Here is a 13,906-nt window from a genome sequence, read left to right on the forward strand (position 1 = left end):
TATGTGGCTTTTTCTTTAGAATGGATAAAAAAGTTCACTGGGTCACATAGATTCAGCCAAATCGACCTTTCAATTTATGCTCTCACACTTCATATAACACAGTACTCATTTCCCCATCTTTTAGCCAAACTGAATAGCATCAACCTTTTAATTCTTCCCAACTTGATGATGAGTTAAGACAACTTTTTTTTTTATGGTTTTAATATACATTCCCCTGTTTACCATGAGTCTGATCATCTTTTGTATATTTGTCATTCATGTTTACTCTTTTGTGCATTTCCTGTCCACAACATTTACGTTTTCCATGTTGATTATCTTTTTTCTTTCCTTTTGTAGGATGGCCTAATGAACATTTCTCATCTGAAAATCTGAAATCTGAAATGCTCCAAAATCTAAAACCTTTTTAGTGCCAACATGATGGCACAAGTGAAAAATTCCACACCTCATGTGACAGGTCACAGTCAAAAGGCAGTCAAACTTTGTTTCATGTTTCATATATTATTTAAAATATTATATAAAATTACCTTTGTGCTATGTGTATAACGTATATATGAAACGTAAATGAATTTCATGTTTAGACTTTGGTCCCGTTCCCATGATATCTCATTATATGTATGAAAATATTGTAAAAATCTGAAAAGAAAACCATAATCTGAAACACTTCTTGCCCCAAGCATTTCAGGTAAGGGATATTCAACTTGTATTCAGTTGTATATATTTATTATTTGATTGTATATATTTTCAACTTTGATAAAAATAGATGACCTGTTAAACCATATAGACTGTCTTTAATTTGCAAGGTAGAGTTGAATATACTTTTAAAGTTTAGCTGAAGCTTGGTTTTGTGACAAAATATGCTTAAAAATTTATGTGTTTAATATTTAGCCCCTCTAATCGTTTATGGACATTTTAAATTTTATCTTTGATTGTGCCAGTCTTCCAGAGAGATTTCTATGTGGGTTGCAATCTTTTGGTTGCAGACATCTGAATCAGGGGCAATTAATTTTAAAAAGTCCTATAGAAAATATTACTTTGATTTTGTTGTTGTAACACCTGTAGAAAAATTATGGCTACATTCATTCTATCGTTTTTTAAGTTTATGATCCCCAATAGGAGAACTATTTCTCAAATCTTGTTACCAGAAATAAATATGAATTTTTCAATAAATGATTTTTAAAAAGTATCCACTATATAGTTTGTTTCTTTCTTTGTATTGGCTACCAGAAGCTAAGAACAAAATTTGTAGCTATCAGAAGATAGGTTCAAAGCAATGATTAACATGCCAAATATATTTCATACAGTTCTGTACACTTTATTATTTTTATACATTTATTTCCCCATGAAATAATATTCTTCCTTGCTTTTAAAAAAGTATGTATAATATACAATTATATATAAGTATATATACTTATAAATTATGTAGTCTTTACAAATTAATTTTATATAGATAGATAAAATTTTCTGCTTTAAACAGATGTTACAGTGAAATTTTCTTTTGTGCTAAAAATGTAAAGCTTTGAGTTCATGTGTAAATTTTATCTGATATAAAGGATATAAAAAAGAAAATAATTTTAATTACTAAATAGAAGAAATTATAAAACAAATGGTAGTTGTCTTATTCACATACCGACTATACTTACTTTTTATTTATTTATTTATTTATTTTGAGACAAAGTCTTGCTCTGTTGCCCAGGCTAGAGTGAGTGCTGTGGCATCAGCCTAGCTCACAGCAACCTCAAACTTCTGGGCTCAATTGATCCTCCTGCCTCAGCCTCCCAAGTAGCTGAGACTACAGGCATGTGCCACCATGCCCAGCTAATTTTTTCTATATATATTTTTAGTTGTCCAGATCATTTCTTTCTATTTTTAGTAGAGAGGGGGTCTCAATCTTGCTTAGGCTGATCTCGAACTCTTGACCTCGGGCCATCCTCCCACCTCGGCCTCCCAGAGTGCTAGGATTACAGGCGTGAGCCACCGTGCCTGGCCATATACTTATTTTTTAAAATAAATTTTAAGATTAGTCAAATACAGTACCAAGAAGAGTGGTAGAATCGAACAAGGAGTTTAATCTGTAACTGACGATGCACAATCAATTGAGATAACTCACTACCTGCTTATACTTACTTTTAGGACCAGCTTTTATTTACTTTTTAATAACTTATTAGTAAAGTCTTAAAAAAATTGTATGAGATTTGAGTTTATTGATGTTATAAAATATTGACTAAAATTATTTTGTTATGGAGCAATTTTCTTCCATAAAATACACTGGACTAGTTATTTTAATGAAAAATTAATATTTTATGAATAAAAGTATGAAAATCAACTTATTAATAAGTAATTTTTTGGGAGGGTGGGGAGACAGAGTCTCTGTTGTCCAGGCTAGAGTCCCGTGGCATCAGCCTAGCTCATAGCAACCTCAAACTCCTGGGCTCAAGCAATCCTCCTGCCTCAGCCTCCAGAGTAGCTGGGACTACAGGCATGTGCCACCATGCCCGGCTAATTTTTTCTATATATATATTTTTAGCTGTCCAGCTAATTTCTTTCTATCTTTTCAGTAGAGACGAGGTCTCCCTCTTGCTGAGGCTGGTCTCAAACTCCTGAGCTCAAATGATCCGCCTGCCTTGGCCTCCCAGAAAGCTATGACTGTAGACGTTAGCCACCGAGCCTGGCCAATAAGTAATTTTTAAAGTAGTGATTTGAAGTAATAGGAAAGATTTATTTATTTACTTTTTGGAGACAGAGTCTCACTCTGTTGCCCTGGCTAGAGTGAGTGCCGTGGCATCAGCCTAGCTCATAGCAACCTCAAACTCCTGGGCTTAAGCAATCCTTCTGCCTCAGCCTCCCGAGTAGCTGGGACTACAGCCATGTGCCACCATGCCTGGCTAATTTTTTCTATATATTTTTAGTTGTCCAGATCATTTCTTTCTATTTTTTAGTAGAGACAGGGTCTCGCTCTTGCTCAGGCTGGTCTTGAACTCCTGACCTCGAGCAATCCTCCCGCCTTGGCCTCCCAGAGTGCTAGGATTACAGGCATGAGCCACTATGCCTGGCCAAAGGATTTAGATTTTAGGACTAGTTACTACAAGTGGTTGTTATGGATTGAATTGTGCCCCCCCAAAACATGTTGAAATGCTGAACCCCAGTACTTGTGAATGTGACCTTATTTGGACATAGAGTCATTGCAGATGTAATCAAGTTAAGATGAGGTCATACTGGATTAAAATAGGTTCTAATGCAATGGCTGGTGTTCTTATAAGAAGAGAAAATTTGGACACAGACACAAGAACATCACAAGCAAAGGAATGCTAAGGATTGCAACCACCAGAAGCTAGGGAGAAGCTAGGCAGGATTCTCCCCAGACCCTTCCTTCCCTAGAGCCTTTGGAGAGGGCATGAGCCAATACCTTGATTTTGGACTTCTAGTCTGCAGAACTGTGAAATAAGAAATTTCTGTTGCTTTGAGGAATCCAAATTTGTGGTAATTTGTTATGGCAGTTCCAGGAAATTAATATCACGGTTATTATTTCTGGGCAGAATTATATTAGAATCTAATGCCTAAGAGACAGTGTATCAGGGACCAGTAATATTTTATCTTTCCCATTTTGATTCTGTGTGAGATCATAAAAGATGTATTTTTGTGAATGATGGGACTAAAATGTTAAATTTTAATATACATAAATGTCAATTAGACAGAAAATTTAAAAATAAGAAGTTTGAAGAAGAAAACTTATTCTAGAAGTAAATGTCAAAGAGCTTCAATATTCAAACTATAAACAATCCATTAGGAAAAAAATCTGTAAATTTAGGTTGGGAAATTATCTTATCCCCAGAAATGAGGGTTAATTGTCCTATTTTTAAAAGTGAGTAAGTTCTAATTCTAATAAGGATCTTGTCCACAACATGACAAAAATAATTTGCTTTATTTGTACCTCTGTATTGACATTTTAAAAATTGCCAAAGTTGCTCTTTATTTTCAACTGACTTTTAAGAGATTATTATATTTTTCACTGAATCATTAAAATCCAAAAAGCTGTCATGGACCATTCTCTAATTAACTAATGTTATAAATGCAACTCTACTGTTACTTAAGTAAGGAATTGCATTGTCTTATGACTGACAATGTCAATATTTGAATAACCCTAATTACTTCTGAAAGATTGATGCTATTGGGCTTTTAAAGAAATTAATTTAAGGAAGCATGAATCTTTCACTGGGTACTTGGTATGTTGGTAGCTATCAACAAGAAAATAAATAGTAGAGGATTGATTCGTTTTTTATTTTCAGGATATAGAGACTATTGCAATCTTTTGTCATATATACTTACCTCCGATAGATGATCTTGTCACTTTGTAACTGTGGAATTTTTATGTACAAGATTGATTCTATTTCCCTAAAAATGTATGTGAAATGTGCCACAATTGTACTTTGCCTCCAGTACTTTTTACTTTTTCTTCACAATGCATCTCAGCCATAAAACTCATTAATCAAATTAGATGGGAGAGGACAAGTTTCCCATGGCTTGATGTTAACTTGTATTCATGATGATTAATCATTGCACAACAGGGGTGAAGTCATTGGAAACATGTCATTCTCCTAGTCCAACATTTAAGTTCAAAGGGAGAAATAATAGCAAAGTAATGGTCTGACAAGAAGACCTTTAAAAATGGTTCAGTAGTGAGAAGACACTAAATTTTCTTTAGAATGCATCAGTAAATCAGAAAAAGTTTCCTTTCTTCTTTGGGATTTTTAGCTAATTTGTTTCCCACTGGGATATTTATCACTTTTGGATGCTTTCATCAAAGTTTTACATACATGTATATAGTTTATTAATGTAGTTTCTGCATAATTCCTTAGGAGAAAATTTTATTATAAAAGCAATTAAAATACATGTTATTGTAGTATCTTACATTTGTGTAGCACTCACGGATTTCAGAGGGCTAATCATTCCATTCCCAAATTTGATGATTTTTTCCTTTTTTCTTTTGGTGGGGATGTCTGACAGTAAGAGTCATAGTTGAGAAATAATTTTGAATAGGCATTAGATTGATCCCAGTGTAAATAACTTAATCTCTCTGATACAATAAGATAATAAATCAGATGATACACTTATGATCTGTGCATTTTATTGCATGTAAATTTAACCTTAATTTAAAAATATCTGTATATGAAGGTTTACTAAGTCTCTGTTCTTACCAAACTTTTGATTTGCAAGGATGAGGGATTAAAATTTATAAATATTATTTATTACATATTCTTACCAAATCCTTTAGAAATAATCGGATTTCTTTGCAGGGAGTGGGTCATTCTGAAATAATAAAGTGAGATGTTTGCTAACAAAATAGTAATTTTTCAGTTATTTTCATGAATAGATTCAAAATTATAAGGACCTGGTGGTGTGGTACGTAATATTTCCCTAACTTCATTTTCAATGCTCTCTCTTTCTCTCTGTGCTTCCACATTATCAAACTACATTCTTACATTTATTTATTCTTTTATACTTTCCATATGTGTCAGTCACATGCTTTAACATCACAAAGTAACTGTCTATGCAATAGCCTTGTCTTCAAATACCCACCTGTTAGGCACTCTCTCTTCCCACTGCTCCCCTGAATTTGTAGTCTAATGTTCTCTTTTTTGCCAGATCCAGGGAGATACTTAGTCTGTATTTCATTTTTATCTCTCAGCAGCATTCAATGTGGATGACTCCTTCTGAGAAAAAATTCATACTTCCCGCGGCATCACTTAGTCCCGATTTTCCTTTCATCCACTCCTTCTCATTCTTTTTTGCTACCTTCTCTACCCTCTTTTAAATATTTGATGACTTCCACTTCTCAACTGCTTGATAGTTCCATCTCGAGACTCCTCTAATCTATCCATGCACTTTGGAGACAGACACCCTGTGTTTAAATTCCAACCTTACCATTTACTAGCTGTGCAACTTTGGGTAAGTCTCTTACCACTTTGTGTTTCAGTCTTATCACCTGTAAAATGAGGGTAATAGTACCTACTTCATAGAATTATTGTTTTAAATGAGCAAATATAAACAAAATGCTTAGAACAGTGTCTGGCACTTATTAAGTGCTTTATAAGTGTAAGCTATGCTCATTATCAAATTTTCTCCTTAGAATATTTTCTCTAATGGCATGACTTTAATTCTGTCTCTGTGCTGATAATAACCAAATTTGTGTCTAGTCTAAATATATCACAGAGGTCTCAAGCAAATACTTTAATCACCAGTTTGATGCATCTACATGTATGCTTACTTCACATAGATAGTGTTTTTGTGGTGAGAACACTTAATTGCCACTCTCTTAGCATTTTTCAAGGGTACAATATATGTTATTTACTAGAGTCAACATGTACAATAGGTCTCTTCAACTTACTCCTTCTATGTAACTGAAATTTTGTATCCTTTGACCAACATCTCCCCAACTCTTCCCCCCCGCCCCCTCAGTCCCTGGTAACCACCATTCTACTGTCTATTTTTATGTGCCTGACTTTTTTAGATTCCACATGTAAGTGAGATCATGTGGGAGTGCAGATATCTCTTTGACGTACTGATTTCATTTCCTTTGGATACATACTCAACAGTGGGACTGCTGGGTCATATGGTAGTTGTATTTTTAATGTTTTGAGGAACCTTTATACTGTTTTCCATAACTGCTGCATTAATTTACATTTCTACCAAAAGGGAGCATCCTTTCTCCACATACTTGCCAACACTTGTTATTTTTTTGTCTTTTTTACAACAGTCCTAATATTTCATTGTGGTTTTTAATTTCCATTTCTCTGATTAGTGATGTTGAACATTTTTTCATATACCTGTTGGTCATTTCTGTGTTTACTTTTGAGAAATGTCTCTTCAGGTCCTTTGCCCATTTTAAAAATTGGGTTATTTGTTGTCTTGCTATTGAGTTGTTTGAATTCCTTATGTATTTTGGATATTAACCCCTTGTCAGATGTACAGTTTGCAAATAATTTCTCTTATTTTGTAGGTTTGGGGTATCATTATACTATTTTACAGGTGAGAAATGTAAAGTAACTTACAACTAGTTACTGATGGAGCTAGGAGTTGAGCCCAGGCAGTTAGCCATCTAGCTGTGTAATTTCTATACTGTGTTGTTTCATACATTCTAGTATTTTACTTTCAAACCGTACTATATTTTCCATATACAAGTAAGTATAAACATAACAGATAAAAGTAAACAGGAATCTAAATAGAAATTTAAATTATACTTTATTTTTTCTTTATCTTTCTTTCTTACTAAACTGTGAGCAATACATGGCTCATTGAGTTTTGTAGCTTCCAGGCAAGCATGCTATCTGATGTATATCAGACACTAAATAAATATTTGTTATATGAATAAAGAGTCTCAATTTTGAGAGCTAATTCTTATTAAATTTTAAGTTCTTCTGCTTAAACTCTTGTTTGCGTATTCACTTGCTCAATGTCTGAGGTGGAATTCAAATTTTATAAGTGGAATTTTGAATAGAGGCTTTCAGTAAGTTTATTAGACCTAAGCTTTATTTTGTGCATCTTCTTCTTATCAAAATTACTTTTTCCAAGATTACATCACTAAAGTATCATGCTGGTTGTTTATTAAATTATTTTATGTAATTTGTTCTAAGTTGTTATTTCATGCAGTTTGTTCAAGCCTATCTTTTTTTTTTCTGGATTCCCCACCATTTTGAAGTAGTCTTCTATTACTAAGAATTTAATTTCATGCTGCTCTCAAGTATGTTGAATGGAGACCAAAATGTGTGTGAATTCTGGAATGGTAAAATACTAATTTTGTATAATTCACCAAAGATAACTATGTTAAATGTTCTTTGCTGTAAAAGTGCAATAGGAAAAAGATAAAGAAATATTCATTTTAAGTAATCTTAATTCAGCAAACTGCCTTTCATTGTTAGAATTATGGAAAACTATAGCTTAAAATGGGCCAGAATTATTCCTGAATTAAAAGATAAATTGTTTCTATTTTAACAATGACTGGATTCTGCTTCAGAAAGGTTGTCATAATTAAAATGTTTGAGTTTGTCAGGCAATTTCCAAAGAGACTATTTCTGTTATTAAGAAGCTTTCATTTCTTTGAAACACTTTCCAAGATGCATACTGTTTTTTTCCCTATATGTGAAATCAAAACACTCTAGACTCAAATATGTTTATGTAACACAATATCACACGATTACAAGGCATATATCTTTAAAAAAATAATAATTTAAAGAGGTTTATTCTGAGTCAAATTTGAGTACCATGGCCCGGAGCCACACCCAAGAAGCCTTGAGCAAGTGGACTGGCTGTGGTTGGGTTACAGTTTGGTTTTACATATTTCAGGGAGACAGGAATTACAGGTAAAGTCATAAATCAATACATGGAAGGCATACATTGGTTTGGTCGAAAAAGGCAGGACATCTTAAAATGGGTCTTATAGGTTATAGGTGAGTTTAAAGATTCTTTGATTTGTAATTGTTTAAAGAAAGGAAGCTTTGTCTAAAAGCTTGGAATGTTTTAAGTTAACTTACATTTGTTCAATACATTTGTCTATGTTTTGCTTAACTGGAATGTTTATCATAGTTAACCACATAATGAAACCTTAGTGTTATAAAATCTATCATCTCTTTGATTTAATTAGCATCTCCATAACTACTATCATCAATATTACCTGGAAAATTCTCTACCTTCCATGTACTATACTTTGTGTTCAGGCTGGACAACTGTGTTTATGAATAGCATTAACTATGCATTTAAAGTCCACTGTAAAAGCGTGTTAGCTTGTTTTATCTTGATCCACATCAGAACAATTATTTTTATTTCTTAGAAACTTTTTATTGCCCACTAAATTTTCCATCACAGTGAGTTCAAAAATTTCTGCAATCTTTAAAACCCAAACTTATATTTTTTATCATCATATATAGACAAGAAAGTACCTCGTTTCTATTTTTAAAATCAAAGGCATTTAAAGTATATTCTGCCCTATCCTATTCTCCATTGGTTAAAATATATCTGCATATTTGACTATGATTTCTGATTCACATTCTTTCTCAGAAGGAAAGGTCTTCCTTCTCCATTATGAGCTACACCATCTCCCTGTGCTCCTGTCATATCCCTCTTCTCCTTATGAATTGTTACCTTTCCTTGCATCATCAATCTCTCTCCATGGCACCACCTCCATTTGTCTACAAAGAGTTTAAGGAATCTTCTAGCCTAAAAATACTTCTATGTGTTCTATTGCTAATACTTTTTTTTTTTAACTACCAAAATACCAAGAAGACTACTTTCCATTTGTAGATTTCTCTTTGTGACACGATTGCCTTTCTTTTCCTATCACGCTTGAGAATCTGCTTTCTCAAAAGTGACTAATGACCTTTCTGTACTATTTTTTTTTAATTATTAAGTATTTATTGACCACCCAATGTGTCAACAAAAAAATCTCAAATTGAAGATTTACATTTTATTATTGTTTAACAAATGTGATTGCTTTCCCCCCATTTCCTTTCCCCCATACATTACCTTCAAATAAAATAAATTTTGATTGGTCTAATTTTAAATTTCTTTTTTTTAATTTTAAAATGCACTTTTAATTCCAGTTCATGAGCAACTCAATTATTTCTATTTGTTTTTCTTCTTTAGTGGAAAATTTCTTCTCTCTTAGGGGTAGTACAGCAATCTTTTTCTTAGAGAAGAAGAAATATTGGGCCAGATTCTTCCCTAGAACATAGCATCTTAAGCTCATATAATCAAACATACCCTTCTCTATGTAACTCTCAGAGCTCAAAAACTATCAAATCTTATTCTTACTTCAAATTTAACCTTTTGGGGGAATTTTAAGTTACAATAACAATTCTCAGATATGTATTTTTTTTGTGTGTGCCAACTTGGCCCTCTCCGTGCTGTGTGGCTCTCCAGTATCATCTTCTTCAACCTCTCTGATAATTATTTTTGACTTCTTTTTTGTATCCTTTTATATTCTTTCTTTTAAAATAGGTAAACATTGTAAAGAAAAATAGATAAACCAAGTAAAAGAGGTAAAGCTAAACATTTATACCCCTTTAATATGCTGAAATAAAAAATTTAAAAAAATAGAAAAACCATGAATTTGTTCTCAACCCTCCTCTCTTTTTTCAATACCTTCTTTCTTTGTGTATGTTCTCTCAAACTCCTGACTCTTTATGTATGTTCTCTGTGTGTATCTATCTATCATTTTTGCATAAATAATGTCCAAATCACTATCTCCAGGTCTAAATGCAAGATACACCTTCCCAGCTACTTGCTGAATGCATTATAAATTTGCTTAAAAACTTTTAATTTATTAAAGCACTTAAGGCCTTCTGTTATCTACCTATAAAGTGAATGCTATCCATATTTTGCAGTAAGTAACTCCTTCATGCATTTAGCACTCTTAGTTAAATTTAACAAATTTCTCTCTCTCTAACCATGCCTTTTTCTTTACTTTCTGTTTACTTTTGCATTTTCTCCTCTCTGTGATATACTTTACTATTCCTAGCTTTTCAAGGTGAGCACATATCACATTCCTACTGTCTTGAATTCTTCCTGAGCAGGATGGGATACTCTTTTCCTCTGAACTCTCTAATGTTTTTGCAGCTTTTTCATGCTTTTGACCTATGTACAGTGGTCAGATCTCAAGGTTTAAGTAAAGAGTGGTTATCAGTTTTGCTTGCTGAATTCTGATATTTTAGTTATTTGAGTTCAGATTTCAGCCTCTGGAACAGTGATTCCCAGAGTCTAGGAAAGGAGTTTTCTTATTTCTCCAAAGCATCTAGTATAGTGCATTTTCATTTCTCACAGAGACATTTAATATAAATATTCAGTATACATAAATATTCAGTTCACTACACAAGAACTTCTTAGCATTTAGATTAGAAAAACTAAAATTATTTTTCCTCCTCATTCCCACTCAATGCTCATTTTTCTACATATCTCTCCAAATTATTATGACTATTCCCTCTTACCAATGGGAATGCTATTAAAATACATAAACACCTATTACCCTTTATCCTTGCTTATTAAAGAAATCCTGGGTATAAATACGTAGTTAATTGTGTTATATAATTTTTCAAATGGGAAAAATACAAATACAGTTTTAACTAGATGGCTATCAATAAGTTCTGGAAAGGTATGAACTGTATCTACACTTTGTCCAGTAAAACACCACACTGATGAAGACATTTTATTTTTTAGGTGAGTGCAATATCATAAGGTTTATAAAGAGTTTTGGTAAAAGATGTCTTAAAATCAGTAAATGTTTGAGAAATGTGGAGCTGCCAGTATAGGCCATAGTATATCAAAGAGACAATAGGACAATGGCTATACCAGAAGAATACTCATATAAAGTTTATCATATGCCTGAAAGAAAGTAATGAAATAAGAAAAGGCCTAAAGAAATGAAAAGATGTTGCATTTCTTATTGAAACAGACCTAGTAATCCTCAGGGCACGAATATTAAGATCTCATACTGAAAGGAATACATGTCTCCAAAATGTATGTAGAGTTGCTTTCGCAATTGTGACATGTTCTGTAGATGATACCTTACAAATTGCTGTGGGTTACATGAGTAAAAACACCAAATAACCTGCTGTACATTAAGACTGAATTTTAATCTTAAAAAGATAAAAGTTAAGTCATAAAAAGGAACTGATTTCTACAAACCTATTCTTACACTTACCAGTGAGCAGGAGCATTGAAATTATTACAAACTTTATTTGGACAATTCCTAAGTGTCATGATTGATTGAGAAATTTTTGAAAAAGTCAGAGTACTCGTTCTGTGACAAAAACAAATCATTCCTTATTTTTGCAATTGGACTATTTCTAGGAATTTGAATCATTTTTTGCAATGACATTGCACCAAAAATCTTTTATTTCTCTGATGATTTTTTAAAGTAAGGTATCTATAGACTATAAAAACTAATAGTTTTCTTTGATAAATTAATTACATAATGGTACTATTTGTAGGAACTTTGATTTCAGGAATTATATTTCTTGATTAAAAAATATTCTTAGGGACAATTTCTTTCTCCAACCATTGCTTTTGTAGAATTTAAAGACTATCTACCTATTGCTATTTTGCAGACATTTATAGGGCTCCTGTATGGTCATTTAAACAGTCACACATCAAGGGGCTTTAAAAGTCTCTTTTCCCCAAGATGAAAGGGTTTTAAGGAAATGGTTCAGAGTTACCTCCATTCACCATTTTGCTTTATCTGTGTAGGTAAGGCCTATGTAAGATAGGTATCCTAAGATATTAGCCCAGGGCAGTACTTAAGTAGTATCCTCTGGGGTAAGGCTGTGTGGCTTCAATTCTTGGCTCTACTTTCTGTGTGTTTGGTTTGAGAATATTCCTTAATGTCTGTGTGTTTCACTGTTTTATCTGTGTATTTGTAGCAATGGTACCTGACAGTGTTGTTGTGAGTACTGAATAAGTTATTGAAGGTGTCTGACCCATTCTAGCCACTCGATAAGTGTTAACTATGTTTATTATATGTAATCAAGAGGGAAATTTAAAAAGTATTTTATTACTTCATTTATTTAAGAAATATTTGTGCTCCTGTTAATGTAGATACTATTTTAGACACTATGGCTGCCCTCAAGAAGCCAATAGTTCACAAGAAAAAATGGCCAAGATAAATAGCTATAACAAATGCTAAATAAAAGTTGTTTTTATGGTATTGTAGAAGAAGAAAAGAAATTTGACCACAAAACCACAAAAACATGTACATTAATAGCAATAGGAATTGGACTATAAGATCAGAATTTGACACAGCTGACAAAAATAAATTGAAAAAAATAACCAAAACATTTTAAAAAAGAGTGACTTTGACAATTTGTGTATTTTTTTGGTGGAAAAATAGAGTAAAAGGCTAAAAGTCTACAGCTTAAGTAATAATGGTTCTGATTATTGTTAATTTATGTAATCCCTACTTTTTCTTTAATAGAAAAAGGCTTTAAAAATTTTATAAATAGTCAGCAAGCATTTTAAATTCAAATCATATACACTATTTTCATCTCCTGTACATATAGTCTTACATACTGTGGCAAGTGGATAAAGATTATTCTGCTGAGTTCCTACCTACAGATGCATGGCATTATAATGCGCATTTGCTTTCATTTCTTTCAAACACCCTCAAATCCCACTGGGCAGAACAAAATTTTCAGTGGTCATTATCATACTTGCTTTATAACTACCACCATTTACATTCCTTATTTAAAGAAGTACCAATAAAAAGATAAAATACATTAATATTGGCATGATTAAATGTTTTACATTTTTAATAATTTACATTTGTTTCTGATTCTTGGGAAAATCATATACCTGCTATTCTTAAGAACCTGGATTACTATTGTACATACACATGCTGACATGGTCCAAAACTTCAAACTGTGTACATGAATATTTGCAATGTCTTCTTTAAATCCATGTTAAAAGGCAAGATGGTGGACGAGCAAAACCGCCAGCCAGAGTGTCTCTGCAAGAAAGATAGATTTTGGAAGAAAGCGGAAAAAAAAATAAAGAGGCAGACAAACATAGATTGGATGAGGGTCGGAAGGAAGGGTGCCTAAAACTACAGGAGACTCCACGGGAAGAAGTTGCAAAGGAGAACTGGAAGGAGAAAGGCCCTGGAGAAGCTTGGAGACCAGCAACAAGGCTAGGTAGAGTGGTTAAATTTCTCCTCCCTTGCATCTTGGACTGCTGGTGGGCTCCTGAGCGGTTGGAGAGACCTGCTAACACCAGTCCAGAGATGGCTGCTGCCAGTGAGCAGTGAGCCTCTGGTGGACAGTGTCCAGGCTCTCACCTCCCTCGGAGCACCTCCCAGCCTGCAGATCCAAGCCAATCTGCAGGCGCCATATTGCTTCATTCTCCCCTTCTCCTTCCCTACTCACAGCAA

The sequence above is a fragment of the Eulemur rufifrons genome, chromosome 2 (assembly GCF_041146395.1).
Source record: "Eulemur rufifrons isolate Redbay chromosome 2, OSU_ERuf_1, whole genome shotgun sequence".
Taxonomy (NCBI): domain Eukaryota; kingdom Metazoa; phylum Chordata; class Mammalia; order Primates; family Lemuridae; genus Eulemur; species Eulemur rufifrons.